We start from the raw sequence: 16180 nt of genomic DNA, 5'->3' as shown, positions 1-16180 counted from the left end.
GCATCTCCTACATTGCAGGCAGATTCTTTACCAGCTGAGCTACCAGGGAAGCCCAGACTGTGCTAGGTACATGGAATTCAACAACTCATAGAATTATTTTAAAAGGCAAAGATCCTGATTCTGAGGCATTTACAAACCAGGGATAAGATGTAAAGAAAATGCTTTAAAAAACCATTAAAAAGATGATGTTTGCACAAGCACCTTTATTTTAGAACACAATGTTACTATCAACAGTATCCACTTCACAACAAAATCTCAATCCAGGATTCTACTGCAAAATACTTTTGCTTAATTCTACAAATAAAATATTATGGAGTCATCAAAAAGAGTAAGACAGTACTCTATACACTGACATGTAAAGAAGTCTAGATATAGTAACAGGGAAAACTAAACCCATCCCATTTACATTTGCAAAAAGGAAGGGGAGATAAATACGTGCATAGTTCATGGATGTGCTTAAAAATGATTGAGAAATTCTGAACGGATAAGAATTAAACTGTTAACAGCAGTAACTTCTAGAGAATAGGCAGCTGGGGGGATGTTTACACCTTCACTTTACTATGTGAATTTTTAGCATACATACATATATATATATATATACACATACATACATACACACACTCACATACACACATTATCGTGAATTCACTTTTCTTTTGTTATTTGATTCATTCAACACCTTTTTAATGAACACCTACCATACCCATTTTCCCCGACGGCTCAGCAGATAAAGAATCTGCCTGCCAATGCAGGAGACACAGGAGACTCGGGTTTGATCCCCTGGAGTAGGAAATAGCAGCTCATTCCAGTATTCTTGCCTGAAAAATCTCATGGACAGAGGAGCCTAGTGGGCTCAGGTCATGGGGTTGCAGAGAGTCAGATAGTACCAAGCATGCACGAACCACTGTGCTGGACCACCACGTCGGGAATCATTCTACATGCTGCTGATACATACGGAGAAGGCAGTGGCACCCCACTCCAGCACTCTTGCCTGGAAAATCCCATGGACGGAGGAGCCTGGTGGGCTGCAGTCCATGGGGTCGCTAAGAGTTGGACACGACTGAACGACTTCACTTTCACTTTTCACATTCATGCACTGGAGAAGGAAATGGCAACCCACTCCAGTGTTCTTGCCTGGAGAATCCCAGGGACGGGGGAGCCTGGTGGGCTGCCGTCTATGGGATCGCACAGAGTCGGACACGACTGAAGCGACTTAGCAGCAGCAGCAGCAGCTGATACATAAGTGAACCAAACTATCAACTCCTCACGGAAGGTACAGTTCCTGGTGAGAGTCAAACAAACATGGAAACAAAGAATCTGTCAGAGGCTGATGATGAGTGTTAAGGAGAAAAATAAAGTAGAAGCAAATAGAGACGGTAGTCAGAAACATGGAAGGAAAAGACAAAAATGATGCGAGTTTCTCAACCTCAGCCGTATTGACGTTCGGGGCAGATAATTCTTGACTGGGGAAGAGAGGCTGTGGGACAGAGAGCTGCCCCAGGCATCCTTTGGTATTAAGCCTGCTCTCCACCCAACTAAAAGCCTACAGCCTTTCCTCCCTGCAGCCCCAGCAAAAGAGATGTCTGCAGACAGTGCCAAATGGCCCCTGGAGCTCAAAGTCATGTCCGGGAGAGAAGTGCTAGTTAGAGAAACCACAAAGAGACAGACGGCGGTGGCTTGGCACAGTGGGTGAGGGGAGAGTAGCAAAGCAGATCCTTTCTTTAAGTATGCCCGACATTTTACAATACCTTTAGATTGTCAGAAAAATGACAAAGACAGTTTCCCCACTGATAACATCTCACCTGATGATGGTACACTTGTCACAACTAATGAACTAATATTAACACAGTTAGTCACTGTCTCGGAGAAGGCAATGGCACCCCACTCCAGTACTCTTGCCTGGAAAATCCCATGGACGGAGGAGTCTGGTAGGCTGCAGTCCATGGGGTCGCTAAGAGTCAGACATGTCTGAGCAACTTCTCTTTCACTTTTCACTTTCATGCATTGGAGAAGGAAATGGCAACCCACTCCAGTCTTCTTGCCTGGAGAATCCCAGGGATGGGGGAGCCTGGTGGGCTGCCGTCTACGGGGTCGCACAGAGTCGGACACGACTGAAGCGACTTAGCAGCAGCAGTCACTGTCTAGTCCCAATGCCCTTTGTCTGTGCCAGGATCCCAGCCAAGACAGCCACGTTATATTCAGTCACCATATCGTCTCAGACTCCTCTGGACTGTAACAGTTTCTCTGATTTGCCTTGTTTTTCATGACCTTGACAGTTCTGAGACGTACTGGTCAGGTATTTTGTAGACTGTCCCTGGACTGGAATTTGCCGGATGTTTTTCGCATGATTAGACTGGGGCTATGCATTGAGGGGAGGTTGAGCAGGGGGGCGTGGGGGGGTGAAGTGCCATGTTCATCACATCGCCTCGGTGCTGATGCTGACCCTGGTCACCGGGCTGACACAGGGCTTGTCTGCTTTCTCTGCAGTGGGAGACTCGCTCCCTGCTTTCCCTACTGTACCCTTTGGAAGGAAGTCACTAGGCAGTCCACCAGTCAGCAGGAGAAGAGTTCTGCTACATAAATCATTTGGAGTTCTTCTGCAAGGGATATCTGCTATCCTCTGCTAATTATGTCTTTATCATTTCTTCTGATCAGTGTGGCTTCATGGATAAAGGGTGATTTGTAGGACTTTGGATGCTATTAATACTACAAGCAAAATTAAAACAGGCGAGTGACATGCTGGAATCTAAAGTGAAAGGTTATGACCAACCTAGACAGCATATTAAAAAGTAGAGACATGACTTTGCCAACAAAAGTCTGTCTAGTCAAAGCTATGGTTTTTCCAGTAGTCATGTATGGATGTGAGAGTTGGACTATTAAGAAAGCTGAGTGCCAAAGAATTGATGCTTTCAAACTGTGGTGTTAGAAAAGACTCTTGAGAATCCCTTGGACTGCAAGGAGATCCAGTCAGTCAATCCTAAAGGAAATCAGTCCTGAATATTCATTGGAAGGACTGATGCTGAAGCTGAAATGCCAATATTTTGGCCACCTGATGCGAACAACTGACTCGCTGGAAAAGACCCTGATGCTGGGAAAGACTGAAGGCGGGAAGAGAAGGGGATGACAGAGGATGAGATAGTTGGATGGCATCACCGACTCAATGGACCCGAGTGAGTAAACTCAAGAGTTGATGATGGGCAGGGAGGCCTGGTGTGCTGCAGTCCACGGGGTTGCAAAGAGTCAGACATGACTGAGCAACTGAACCGAACTCAAAGTGAAAGGGTTGCTCAAGTACGAGGGTGGACAAAAGAAGGGAGGGTGGCCGGGGTAAAAGCTGGAGGGAGACCAGTTAGAAGACACTGCAGTAGACACTGTACAGGTTAGAGACCCTGGTGTCTCTGCCCCAAATGTGGTCATGGAGGGGGTGGGGAGGAGGGCGACATTCTGGATCCATTTCAGGACCCATTGATGAACCGGAGGGTAGAGGCAGGAGGAGAGAAAGGGGGAGACATCCAAGAAGATCCTGGAGATTGTGTGCTGAGCTGGAAGTGGGCTTCAGGTTCTGAGAGAGGGAAGCCTGAGCTGAGGGAGGAGCAGATGTTAGGGAGCACAATCGGGGGTTCAGCTTTGGACACGTTAGGACAAAAATGCCAACTGTTATCCAAGTAACTGATTTCCAGTCGGCAGTTAGACATGCAGGAGAGGCCCACCCCTGCAGACAGAAGCCTGACAGTGGTCAGAATGTGGAAGATACTATTAATATATTTAAAAGCAGAAAACTAAATGAGCTCACCCGCGAAGAGGACACCGACAGACAAGAAAGGAAAACCAAGGACAGAGCCCTGCTGTCCTCCAAGATGTAGGAGACAGAAGACGAGAGGAACCAGCCACTGGGGCAGAAGCAACAAAGAGTGGTTGACAATGCCATTGGTAAGTTAACAGATCTCTCTGAACATCTGAATCCTAACATGAGGACTTGGAAATGACCCATCTATACTGGCTGGTGCCCTGCGGATCCCTACACCACGGGTGCCCTGGACACCCCCACGGCACGAGGAGAAGGCTCAAGATGTCAAACCACTGCAGCGGTTTTTCCGCACAGCATCTCTGTGACCAGCAGCCCCTGCAGCCTCTGCAGCCCCCACAGTTCCCTCACAGCTGGATTCCCATCATCTCTCGCCCTTCACAACTCACCCACCGCAGTTCTCAGGGAACACACCACAGCTGGAATCAACTTTTGTGGCCATGTTCATAACAAAGACCTCTTAAAACCCTGAATTCACTCTGCAAACTTGGCTAATAGAATGCCACTGTAATCATAATAAACTATTAAATGAAAGGCTTTTCATCAGAAAGAAAAAAAAAAATCCACTTTCTAAGAGATAGTCTTATATTGTTGTTGCTTGGTCACTAAGTTGTGTCTGACTCTTTGCAACCCCATGGACTGTAGCCTGCCAGGCTCCTCTATCCATGGGATTTTCCAGGCAAGAATACTGGAGCGGAGGATCCAGTATTATTCCACTTCAGAAGTATTCTTCTCCAGAGGATCTTCCTGACTTAGAAAGAATGGAACTCGTGTCTCCTGTGTCTCCTGCATTGGCAGGCAGATTCTCTACCACTGAGACATTAGGGAAGCCCAAGAGATTAACTGTAATTTAACCAAGAACTGTGAACTCAGGTTTCACCTTAAAATGCCATGATCAAAGAAACTGTGGCTACTACTCTAGGTAAAACAAACAGCAAAGCTGGAAAGCGCACGCACACACACACACATACAAAAAATCTTAGAAAGATACCAATACCATTTCATCTAAAAAGTACATTATTACCCAGCGCTCACGCTTATGAAAATTAAACTGCAAAAACCATTTTAGCCAAAGGCTACACTTTTTATATTTAGAAGGTGATCACACTATTTGAACACACAGTAATCCAGGATTTCTTCTGTACATTTTCCAAAGTGAAAACAAAGAATGTTTATCTAGTTCAGCCTTTAAGGAAAAGGGCCTCAGATTGAAAGCTTAAGTATCTTTAGCACAGATTTCTGAAAATCCATATATAATAAAGATCATTTTACTGGTAGAAGTCAGGTATTAACACGTTCATGTTTCTTCATCAGCAAGACCTCCATGTAAAGTGTTTCAGTCAATTCCTGTGATCACACAGGCTTCACACAACAGACCACAGCCCCATGCTGAGAACATACTGCCTAAGTTTTAGATCAAGTATGCAGATCTAGTATTTAGATCTGAATCTTCTGAGTGAAGATTCACAAGTGCTAGGTGGGACCCAACACGATGCAATTCATACATTCTATTAAATGTTTCGTATTTATTATTCAAAGTCACAACTCTTATGCACACCATTAGCCATTCCAGCCCTCTAAGAGGAAAGCAGGATCAGACTCTCCATCCCACATACAATAATAAAATTACACAGAAATATTCAAGAATTTTGTGTTTTCCCTCATTATACTCCTATCTTCTATCTACCTCAGTGAGAATGTCACTAGAACTCAACTTATTACTGCAATTTAGAGCTTTCTGTTCTATTTGAATAGGGTCACAATTTAAAAGCATCTTCTGGAGATGTCTCAATAGTGAGGAAGATAACTGTTTTCAAAAAGAACTGTCATGAAGTTGTCAAAAGACAATAAGGAATGTAAACGATTCTAGCTTTTTGAAGATATTGTATATTAAATAAATGTTTAATGATCTCTAAAATCACTTAACAGGAGTCAATAAAGAGTACTGTTTGTCTTACAAAGCCTGCTTGTTACTCAGCTATAACCAATTCACAGCTTCCAGATGACATTCAAAACAGGAAAAAACCCTGCATTTTTCTAATAAATTATAATAGCCACAGAGAGTAATTGTAAAAGCTTTCATTCTCAACACTGAAAAATGAATGGGCAAGTCTTGTTTATTTCTGGGTGCGTACTAAATCCTTTTAAGCCATCTTTATACTTTTTTTCAGTAAAAATGGAGGTGATGGGTGGCACTATCAACCCAGAACTGGTATGCTTTGGTCTTTTTCTCTCGCCATTCATCAAACCACAAATCAAGTTCACAGCTAAGACTTCTACAACTTGCTTTGCATCTATGTCCTCTCTCTGAACCATTCCCCCCTGGATTCCCTCTTCCTGCAGACTTCACCCTAGCCTAACACGCACCCAATCCCAGATCCCTAGCTCACTGAGGTGCTATGACGGACTACCCTGACCCGGATGGATCTCTCTTATAACGCTGGAGATCACTGTTCATTTGGCCTTCTCCCCTGCTGGACTGTAAGCTTCTTGAGAGGAGGACACCTGCTTTGCTCACCACTGTTTACTGTATCTGGCTCAGTGGTTGGCACAGAGGAGATCCACAGTTGGGTTCATCAATGGACAGACGGACGACGTTTGGGGATGGAAAACAGAAGGCAGGACTGAAGGGAGGCTGCTGGGAGGGGGAATAAAAGGAGGAATAACATGGGAAATTAACTCTTCCATCACTGTAAACCTAACAGAAAATCCAGGCCCAACCACTAGGCCAGTAACAGTACCGCAGACAGGTGCCCTCAAGGAGGCTCTAATTTCCAGCAGCTCAGAAAGGGGTCACCATCTACCTCAAAATGCTTCCAAAATGGCTACGGGCAACGCCAGATTAGTGAGCTTATTATGAAGTATTACGATTGAACATTCCATGAAAATAAGAATTAAATAATTACTGATTTTCCTAAGTGGTCTGTAGAAGACATTTAATTATAGACGTATCTCCACATATATAATAAACCTTTCGAGGTAAGCCAGAATTTGGCCAATATAATTAAATCTCAGATTTAAAGATGATTTTTAAAACTTATATGCTGTGAAATAGATTCCTCATTTAATTCAATAGATTTTTCAAATAAAAAGTTGCTTTCAGACATGAGAAGAGGAAAAAACAGCAACTTACTGATGTTAGTTAAATGAATCATCTGCATCGCTCACTTCAAACACTCCTTACCAGCGCCTAAGGACAAACTAACACTTGCAAATTGAACAATTAGTTGAGACAAAAAGACATACCTTGGCTTCATCAACTATGTAATTTGGTCAAAAGAAAGCTTACCTATTACAGTTTCCTACTCATAAAGATTAAATAGACACCCAGCCTTCCAGCTTCCTGCTATTAAATCAGGTCCTTTAGGCCACAAATTAAGCCACGGAGACATTTAAGGCAATAATAATGCACTAATTTGATTCAGTTTACTGATTCCATGTAAAATCAACCAAACTTGGGTGGGAAAACAGGGATAAGAGAGTTAAAAAAGTCTGTAACATCTCTTTCACTTCTAGCATTCAAACAAATGACTACTTCGGAGACGACTTAGGAGCTAAGTCCAAACACATACACTAGCAAGGCATGGGACCAGGGCAAGGAAAACAGTATTACTTTGCACATCATTTTTACAGTCCTCTTTTGGCACCTGTCCATAACACGGATTTAAATGGTCTATTAACATGGTGGGAACCCACTAGGAGTACTTGTGTGTGTGTATGTGTATGTGTATGTGTATGTGTGTGTGTGTGTGCGCGTGCGCTCAGTCACTAAGTCATGTCCAACTCTTGGCAACCCCATGGACTGCAGCCAGCCAAGTTCCTCTGTCCATGGGATCTCCCAGGAAAGAATATTGGAGTGCGTTGCCATTTCCTCCTCTGGGGTATCTCCCCCACCCAGGGATCAAACTGGCAGTCTTCTGTCTTGGCAGGCAGATTCTTTACCACTGAGCTACCAGAAGTACTTTTAGTGACTAATTAAGACACAAATGAATACATATACAGGAAGCCTGAAATATTTTATGAAGTCCTCTAATAATCTTACTTCCTTTCAGAATGCCAAAGAATTTGGCTCATTTAAGGTATTCATTTTTCAAGAAACAGGTACACAATCACACACTTTACTCAGATCAAACCTATTATATCCATTGCTGTTTTTAAAAATTATGGAATGTTTTAAGCGCTTTTCACCCATCTTAAAGCTTAAATAAATAGCAAAGAAAAGTGTTAGTCACTCAGCCATGTCCGACTCTTTGTGACCCCCATGGACTATACCCCCACCAGGCTCCTCTGTCCATGGGATTCTCCAGCAATAATACTGGAGTGGGTAGCCATTCCCTTTTCCAGGGGCTCTTCCCAGCCTAGGATGGAACCCAGGTCTCCTGCATTGCAGGCAGATTCTGAGCCACCAGGGCAGCCCTATAGAAAAGAAAAGTCAAAGTGAAGTGAAGTGAAATCGCTCAGTCATGTCCGACTCTTTGCAACCCCGTGGACTGTAGCCCACCAGGCTCCTCCGTCCATGGGATTCTCCAGGCAAGAATACTGGAGCGGGTTGCCATTTCCTTCTCCAGGGGATCTTCCTGACCCAGGGATCGAACCCAGGGATCGAACCCAGGTCTCCCGCCTTGCAGGCAGACGCTTTAATTTCTGAGCCACGAGGGAACCCCACAGAAAAGAAAGGGAGACGGTAGTTCCACTTGTGGAACTAGAGCTGTCAGAAAACACTGAAGGCAAAGCCAAACATCAGAATTAACCTATACAGCTGGAGAAACCCCCACGTACTTGGATTTTATGAGTAACTGCAGTACTGGATATGCTGGAGAAGCACAACTAAGAATAAACTGAAAAAACAGCACCATCATCCAGTTTTAACACGTGCAGCTATCTTCTTAAAACTATTGAAACCTAACTCTGAACGTATGAAGCGTTAAGAATCGGCTTTTGTGAAAAATACATAAATAACTGAAGATCACTTGCATTTCAGATCTTTTCCAATTTTCATAATCACTGTAAATATCCAAGCTTTTTAAAAACCCAAAACAAAACAAAACAAAAAACCTCCTCTACTGGGCACCAGGGAATTGGTTAACAAAAGCTATTTAATGAAACCACAGTTCAGACACATGCGGAAAGAAAGGGGGAAAAAAAAAACAAACCTCTAACTGCATAGAAAATATTTATGAGTTTACTTTCCTAATGCATACAATTGCGTTCTTGTCTTCAAAGCTCCGCAGTTCACATCCGTGGGAACAAAAATATCTTCAGAGACTAAAGAAAGTTAGCTTCCTAGAGGAAAGCAGTTAGAGGAAAAAAACGCAAGAAAGAAGCAGAATCTCTTCCTTAAAAAAAAAAAAAAAGACCTTAAAGTTTCACTTTCAAAAAAGCTAGAAACACCCTGACAGCACAATTGCAAATGTTTAGTCCGGAGATTTCTCAACCGCACCTATTCTAACTACCTTCAACCAGCTACCACTCAAACCTCATGGCAGCACTCCCCGCCACCCCGCCAGGGTACAAAACATCCAAGGAAACCGGCCACTCCATTTCAAAAACTCATCCCTCAGTAGCTGGCTTCTCCTCCCATCACACATACGCCGTGAAATCTCTCGCAAATCGGAAGCAGCAGCCGCGGAGCGAGATCGGCTAGGTCCTCAGCAGACACGCGTGTTACCGGAGGGGAGAGAGCCCGGAGCGCGCGCGTGAAGTTTCCGAGCTCCCAGGCGCCGGCGCGCAGGTTCTCGGCCCCGCGGGCGCCCGGAGCCCCGCGCCGCAGCCGCCGCTCAGATTTCCAGAATGGCTCCGGGGGCCAGAGCCGGGGCGGCCACCCGCCCGCCCGATCCAAGCGCTTGGATCGCTGATTACCAGGCAGGTCACGTCGCGAATTGCCCGCTCCCGCCTCTCCGCCTCCCCCGCGCCACCCGCTCGAACCCCCGGGGGCTGCCCTGAACTTTCCCAACGAGCAGGCGGCTGGGCACCTACCACCCATCCGGGGGGTCTCTTTCTCTCCATTCCGTTCCCAGGAGCCGGCGGGGCACGATCCTGGGCTGGACACTCCCGGGCAGGAGTCCCCCCGTCCCACCCACGCCGAGCCGGGTGGAAGCCCTCCAACCTCTCAGCAGCAAGGTGCCCGACCGATTGGCCGGCGATGGCACCGCGAGCGCCGCCGCGCCTCTCGCCCACAGTCCCCGGGTCCCTTCTGGCCTCCTTCCAACTTACAGCAAAGTTGGCCCCAAGTGGCCGCCACAGAGTTCTCGGGGGCGCGCGCCTCGCCGCCTCAGCGCGCCCCCGGGCGGGGTCCAGGTCGGCCGGGCGCCTGGCTGGGGCCGCCGCGCTGCATCGTGTCCCAGCGAGCGGCTTGCCCGCGCTCTCCGTGCGCCCCTACTCCAAAGCAGCGCCCGGCGGGCCGCGCGCGCGCCCCGCTCTCCCAGGCCGCCCGGCGCAGACACCCGCGCGGCTCACGCACCCGGCGCGGGGGATATCCCTCCGCTCCCGGCCACGCCCGCTCGCGCCGGCGCTCGTTTCTCCCGCGCGGAAACTCTCGACCCTACTTTCCCCCGGGCTGCCGGACATCCCCCAGCCCGCCAGGCCCCCGGGGCCGCGAAGCCTGGCCAAGGGGTCAGGGAGCTCCCGGCCGCTACAGCGACCGGCTCCTTGCCAGGAGATTAGTGAATGCCCAGGAAGATCTAGCGACACCGCGAGGAGAAAACAAATCGCTCTAGCGCCGAGGTTAGTTATGGCCAGCACACATTTGTGCAAGGAATTAATATGGAATGTTCCCTGCTAGGAGAGGGGAAACATTAGCTTAGCTCCAAAAAAAAAAAAAAGTCAGCTATGGGTTTAAAGAAAAAGCTTCCCACGCCTCCTCACCACCCCCCCTTTAGATTTCCGAGTACCTTGAGGGAATTTCTAAATCTGCATTTGAATGCCGTGGTTGCCGGTCTGCCCTAGCTCGGCGGAATCAAGTCTTAAAAAAGGTCTGAAAAGGAATGCAGTCTGATGGGAATCTACTTCCTTTTTCAATCTACACTGAAACCCCAGGAAAGTGAAAACGCTTCCTCCGCGACCTCTTTGTGCAGAGGTTAGACCGCGGAACCTCTCAGGCCCGGGTTACGAACCCCAAGGCCTGCCTCCCCCGGCGCACGCCCCCGGATCCCCAGGGCTGCGGGGACAAAAGGCAGCTTGTGCCGCCTCGTGCTCTTTCCCACCCGGTGAGTACAACCCGCAAAGCGTGAACGCAGTGAAACTCCAGGTTCTTTAGGGAGAAGGGGAAACCTCGGGGAACCCTCCCCCCACCTCCGCTAGCCCGAGCGCGCAGTCGGGGTATCCCAGGGCTGTGAGCCCATCCTCGGCGCGGGCAAAGCTCCAGGCGCAGGCTCAGCGCAGCCCGGAATGCTCCCGGGCGTAGAGAAACAGCCTGGGGAAGAGGGCGGACGTGACCTCGGAAAGTTTGTGGAGCTAGAATACGTTAACACTGTGAGGACAAAGAGAGATGATTTCCCCAGAACCGGTGGAGGGGGCTGCTGGAGGAACTACCAGGCCGATGGGGGCGAAGGAGTCTAGGGTTAAAGAGGGAAATGCCTTAGTTCAAAGTTAATGCAGCCTACTCTTACGCCATCTCAAAGACGGTGGTTAGAAAAAAAGTGTCTACCAGGTCGTGGCTGGGAAGGAGAAACCACGCCTGCAGAATGAGTGTGCTGATTCGCGGCACTAAGAGTATGTAGTGTATTCCCGGCGTATTATTTAGAATACACACAAATTCACACATCCAACAAACATCATCATCCAAACATTTGGCTAGGGCCATAACTGCGCAAAGCGCTCCCGGGGTTACAGGTCAGCTTCATACATGAAACACCTAGGAAGCAGGTGACCTGATCTCCAAGCTCAATTCGTTGGTGCCCCGGGCCGAATTCTAACTCTAAACGAAACACAGTCACACGCGAACGCCAACAGTTTGTAGGGGCAGTATGCGGGGTTAGGGGATAGGAGGGGGTGAGTAAAAAGGCTAAAAAGACACCATCCTATAACATACAATCACAAGATTTTGAAATGGCGCAAAAGAATTCCTGGAGAAAAAAATTACTATTCATTAATAAATAATACCGCTTACTTGAACTAAACATCTGTTGGGGAATCCCGATTTGCCGGCCAGGTCCACTGAGAAACCTAATTGCCTGGAAGAAGTCGCACTTTGTCGCCAGAGGAACAGCCAAGAGCCAGAGATGTAGATTTCAGAGTCCGGTGCTGCCACGTTTTTAACTGATCCTTTAGCCCCAAAGAAACGAAAAGGAGGTGCCTTTTAGCTACCCTCTAATTACCTTCACATGAACGAGAGATGGAGTTCAAGCTCCACGTTTGTCCTCTCAATAGTCAGTCCTCCCTAACCCAGTACCCATAGGTTCTGGGACATTAGGGGGATGGGGGCTGGGTTCCCCAAAATTAAATAAATTAAAAAAAAACAAAACCACTTTCTGCCAGCACCGCTTCTGTATCCAGTTCACCCACGCTGGTATTTGTAAATCAGACACAGAATGGGCCGGAGTGGGTGGTAAGTGAAGGCTAGGGTGACGGCCAGGGACCTCACGCCCACGTTCCATGAGCACCCGGCAGGTCCAAGTTCGCGGTCCGCGCGGAACCCCGCAGGGAGCGCGCGCTTCGCCGGGTGTCCGAACTAGAGGGCGCTGCGCCACTGCGGATCACGCGGCACGGAGGCGCCCTCCCCGCGCACCATTTCTATAATAAGTTACATTCGAAATAATGCACAAACGGCGTAGCTTTTCAAGTTCTTCTGAACAGTGCTCTGCAAGTATTTCACGAATTCCAAAACCTGTGCATACTGATCTTTGATTCCCGAGCTAAGCACAGCCTTTGGGGGTGGTGGGGGGTGGTAGGGTGCTGTTCCCCAAGCGGAAAGCCGGTAGGATGCACACGCTTCCCCATACTAGTCAAGCACCCTCACATTATTTCATTTCTGTTTAAACTTAAAAAGACAGAAAGGCTTGCACGAAAGAAGGAACTCACCCGTCCAGCCGAGTCCTCGGAGCCCTGCTTTAAAGTGCCGACAGCTCCGTAATCCCCACACTATCTGGATGTTTGTTAGAAGCCGTGTCTGAAGTACCAACTTTGCTTCTTCCCTGCGATCTTCACCATGTCCCCAGCGAGGGTGCGATCCGCCCGCGCCGCCCAGGTGGCCGCATCTCCGGAGGCTTACCGTCCTGGGGGAAAAAACTTGAGCAGCGAAAAAGGAGGCGAGTGCGCGAGGGCCGGGGAGAAACCAAGTTTGTCAGGACTTGTCCGGGCAGCCGAGCCGCGGAGTTTGGGAGTTGCGGCCGGGAACTGCGGCGGATTGCTGCCTCTCTCGGCGCTCCTCCCTCCCTCTCTCCCTCCCGGAGGCCGCGGGGGAGGGGAGGTGACGTCAGCGCCCCGCCTCGCCCCCCGCCCCGCGCCCCGGACCCGGGTGCTCCCGCGGGGTCCGCCTCCCGGACAGTAGCGGCGGCGAGCGGACAGGCTGGGCCGGCCTCCCTGCCGCAGCGGTGTCTTGCGGTCCCGACGGCTGACCGTCCGCCCTTCTGCACCGCGCCGCGTCTCCCCCGGCGCCGCCGAGCCCCGGCACCTGAGCGGCCCCGCGGCGCGCACCTCTCCGGCGGGCTTCCTCGCCGGCCTCCTCCGCCGGCGTTTCCCACGCCTCGAACTGCAGGTGATGCTCTTCCCCTTCTGCCGCTGAGATTTCGTCGCGACGTGTCGCCTGCCCGTTTTTTTTTTTTTTTGCAGGGCGGAAGCCCGAACAACCTCTGCAGACTGGCCTGGACGACTTGTACTTTTCTTGCAGCCCTCCAACTTCAGGATGTGATCTGTTTTAAATACTTCTCGGGCTCTAGCGCTGTTTGTGGTCTGTGCGTTGAAAATCACGGAGCCATATTTTAACGTGCAAATCCTTTCCAAAGGCGCCTCCGTTTTTAGACCGTACTCTGAAGCATCAGAGGATCCGGGGAAGGGGTGGGGGGGGCGGAGAATGGGGGAGGAGCCAATTTCTGTTTCTTACAAGTCATCTATCATGATAGGGGTAATACGAATTAATCAATCGTCTACTCATAATATAGGATCAGATAAAGGCAAACGCTGTTGAAGTTGAATTTGTAAGTGAAATGCGTCTTTCTGTGGAAGCATCCAGACTCCTTTATGGAAACATCCACTCCAGGAAAATATCTGCTGTGGAATATATATATTTTTAATGCCGCTAAAGTACCAAAATAAAAATCTCTCCTCAACAGCATGAAATTTCTAGGGAGCCATTTCTGTGAGTTTACACTGTCCCCAGAAGGTTGGCATTAAAATTCAAAGACCCCTGGAAAAGGCTGGCGGCTAGGAACGGGTTCTGTTAATACCTTTGCAGCCATTGGTGTATATCTAGTGGTCAATTTAGCTTGTGTTATCTTTGAAAGGCAAAGAGCAAAACCCCTAGGACACAGGAAGCAAGGCAAAGACTTAAACAGTTAAGAGGAAAGACTATTAAATGTTGGCGCGTTGGGTGAACTTAGCCTAAAGGAAGTCATATAACTTCTCTACATTTCAGTTCCCTCGTCTTGATAAGGGCATGATAACAGTTTCACGTTGTAAAACTGTATTCTTGTGTTTTTCCATTTAAAAATGTTTACTGAATGTCATTTATTTGCCAGGGAAGCAGCATTCAAGCAGGGAACCCTTTTCCCCAACATCATATAAAGTGTCTAGTAAGCACATAGTAGGGGTTTCGCTGGTAGCTCAGCTGGTAAAGAATCCTCTCAAAATGCAGGAGACCTGGGTTCAATCCCTGGGTTGGGGAGATCCCCAGGAGGAGGGCATGGCAACCCACTCCAGTATTCTTGCCTGGAGAATTCACGGACAGAGGAGCCATAAGGGCTACGGTCCAGTGGGGTCGAAAAGACTTGGACTTGACTGAGCGACTAAGCACAAGCAGGTAGGAGCTCATCAATAGTCCTTTTCTTTCCCTCCGTGGTTCTTTGCAATGACTCGGGTTTCTCCTCTATACAATTAGGATGAATTTAAAGGAGGTTTTAAATGATTTTAAATGATTTCAATACGAGAGGGAGAGAAGGGCACCATAAATCTGCAGACCCAGGGGCACCCAGAAGGTGCCGGATTTCCGAGGGGGGAGGAGGAAATCAAAGGACAATTGACCTGAAAGGCCAGTCCATCGGTGCGGAGGACAGACGTCTGATGCTTCACCGTTTCATCTACACAGGCTCGCTCCTTTTATGTCAATAGTTGACATTAGAAATTGACCGAATATTACAAGTATTTTATGAGTAATATACATAAATTTGCCCAAGATGCTGCTGTGCAAGGCAACTTGGTTTGCTCTGCTCACCTTGGAGTTATCATAGGTAAAGAAACATTTTCCAATAGAAAAAAAAAAAAAAAAACCACGGAATTTATATATAAAATTGATGGCATTAATCGAAATAGGTACTTTTGAAAACAAAGTGAGGAGAGCAGAAAACTTTAAACAAAACTACACTGGGCTTCCCTACTGGTCCAGTGGTTAAGACTCCATGCTTCCACTGCAGTGGGCATGGGTTCCATCCCTGGTCAGGGAACTAACATCCCACAGGCAGAGCAGTGCAACCAAAAAATAAATAAATACAAATAAAGACCACCTCTGGACTTACACAGTCCAATACCACCAGCCACAAGTGGCTGAGTAAAGTCCAATCCCTTTGTGTCAGTAGCCACACTTCAAGTACTCAATATCCACTTGTGGCTAATGGCAGCTGTATTATTTAGGACCGATGAAAGAACATTTTTTATCATGGTAGGGTTTTGTTGGACAATGTTGTTACAGACTTTGCTATTGTTTTTGGAAGGCTACATCAAGCATTATAATTTTGATACATTCAACACTGACTCACTTCCAAAGCCTTAAAAAAAAAAAAAAAAAAAAAACTATCACAGAAAGATTCACTCATGTCCCAGATTTTATCACGTTACCAACAGTATGCTAAGTGAAATCATAAAGGATTCAAATTTTAATGACTTAGGTGTGTTTGGTGATTAAGAAATATTAACATGGCTTAAATGGCCTTTTCATTGTCTCCAACTATTGCTGAGTAGGAAAACCAGGGGGAGTCACTCAGTTTAAAGTAGAAAAGAATTCTAAGACATTTTAAAAATAGTCCTAGGGTGACATAATTGTAGGAAGGCTGACTGATTTCTGTCATCCCACCCTCTCTGCTCCTTTTCAGTGCTTTCTCATCTACACCCTCTTCCCCCCTACACTTCCTAAAGGTGAGGCATATTTTATCCTTTGCGTTCAAATACAGCTCTCCTTCAGGAGAGAGATGAAGCGAAGCCATTGCACTCTCCAAGGGAGCCATTGAA

General features: G+C 47.6%; 1 protein-coding gene across 8 annotated transcripts in view; it reads right to left on the bottom strand.

The window, feature by feature from the left end:
* The window catches only part of FAT1 (FAT atypical cadherin 1), a 126161-nt gene extending 113012 nt beyond the window's left edge, over positions 1 to 13149 (bottom strand). For 3 of the 8 annotated variants that reach the window (XR_011462868.1, XM_070364213.1, XM_070364214.1), the window contains exon 1: positions 12824 to 13149. The gene's annotated coding sequence lies outside the window, so the exon portion shown is untranslated. Of the gene's footprint in view, positions 1 to 9781; positions 9936 to 10018; positions 10292 to 11912; positions 12068 to 12823 lie in introns of those variants that run through there. The other 5 variants (XM_070364209.1, XM_005899008.2, XM_070364211.1 and 2 more) reach the window with 4 other exon arrangements.
* Positions 13150 to 16180: the final 3031 nt, after the last annotated feature.

Source organism: Bos mutus, chromosome 27 (genome assembly GCF_027580195.1).
Source record: "Bos mutus isolate GX-2022 chromosome 27, NWIPB_WYAK_1.1, whole genome shotgun sequence".
NCBI lineage: Eukaryota > Metazoa > Chordata > Mammalia > Artiodactyla > Bovidae > Bos > Bos mutus.
The sequence above is the reverse complement of the archived record's forward strand: the minus strand, read 5'-3'. Positions and strand labels throughout refer to the sequence as shown.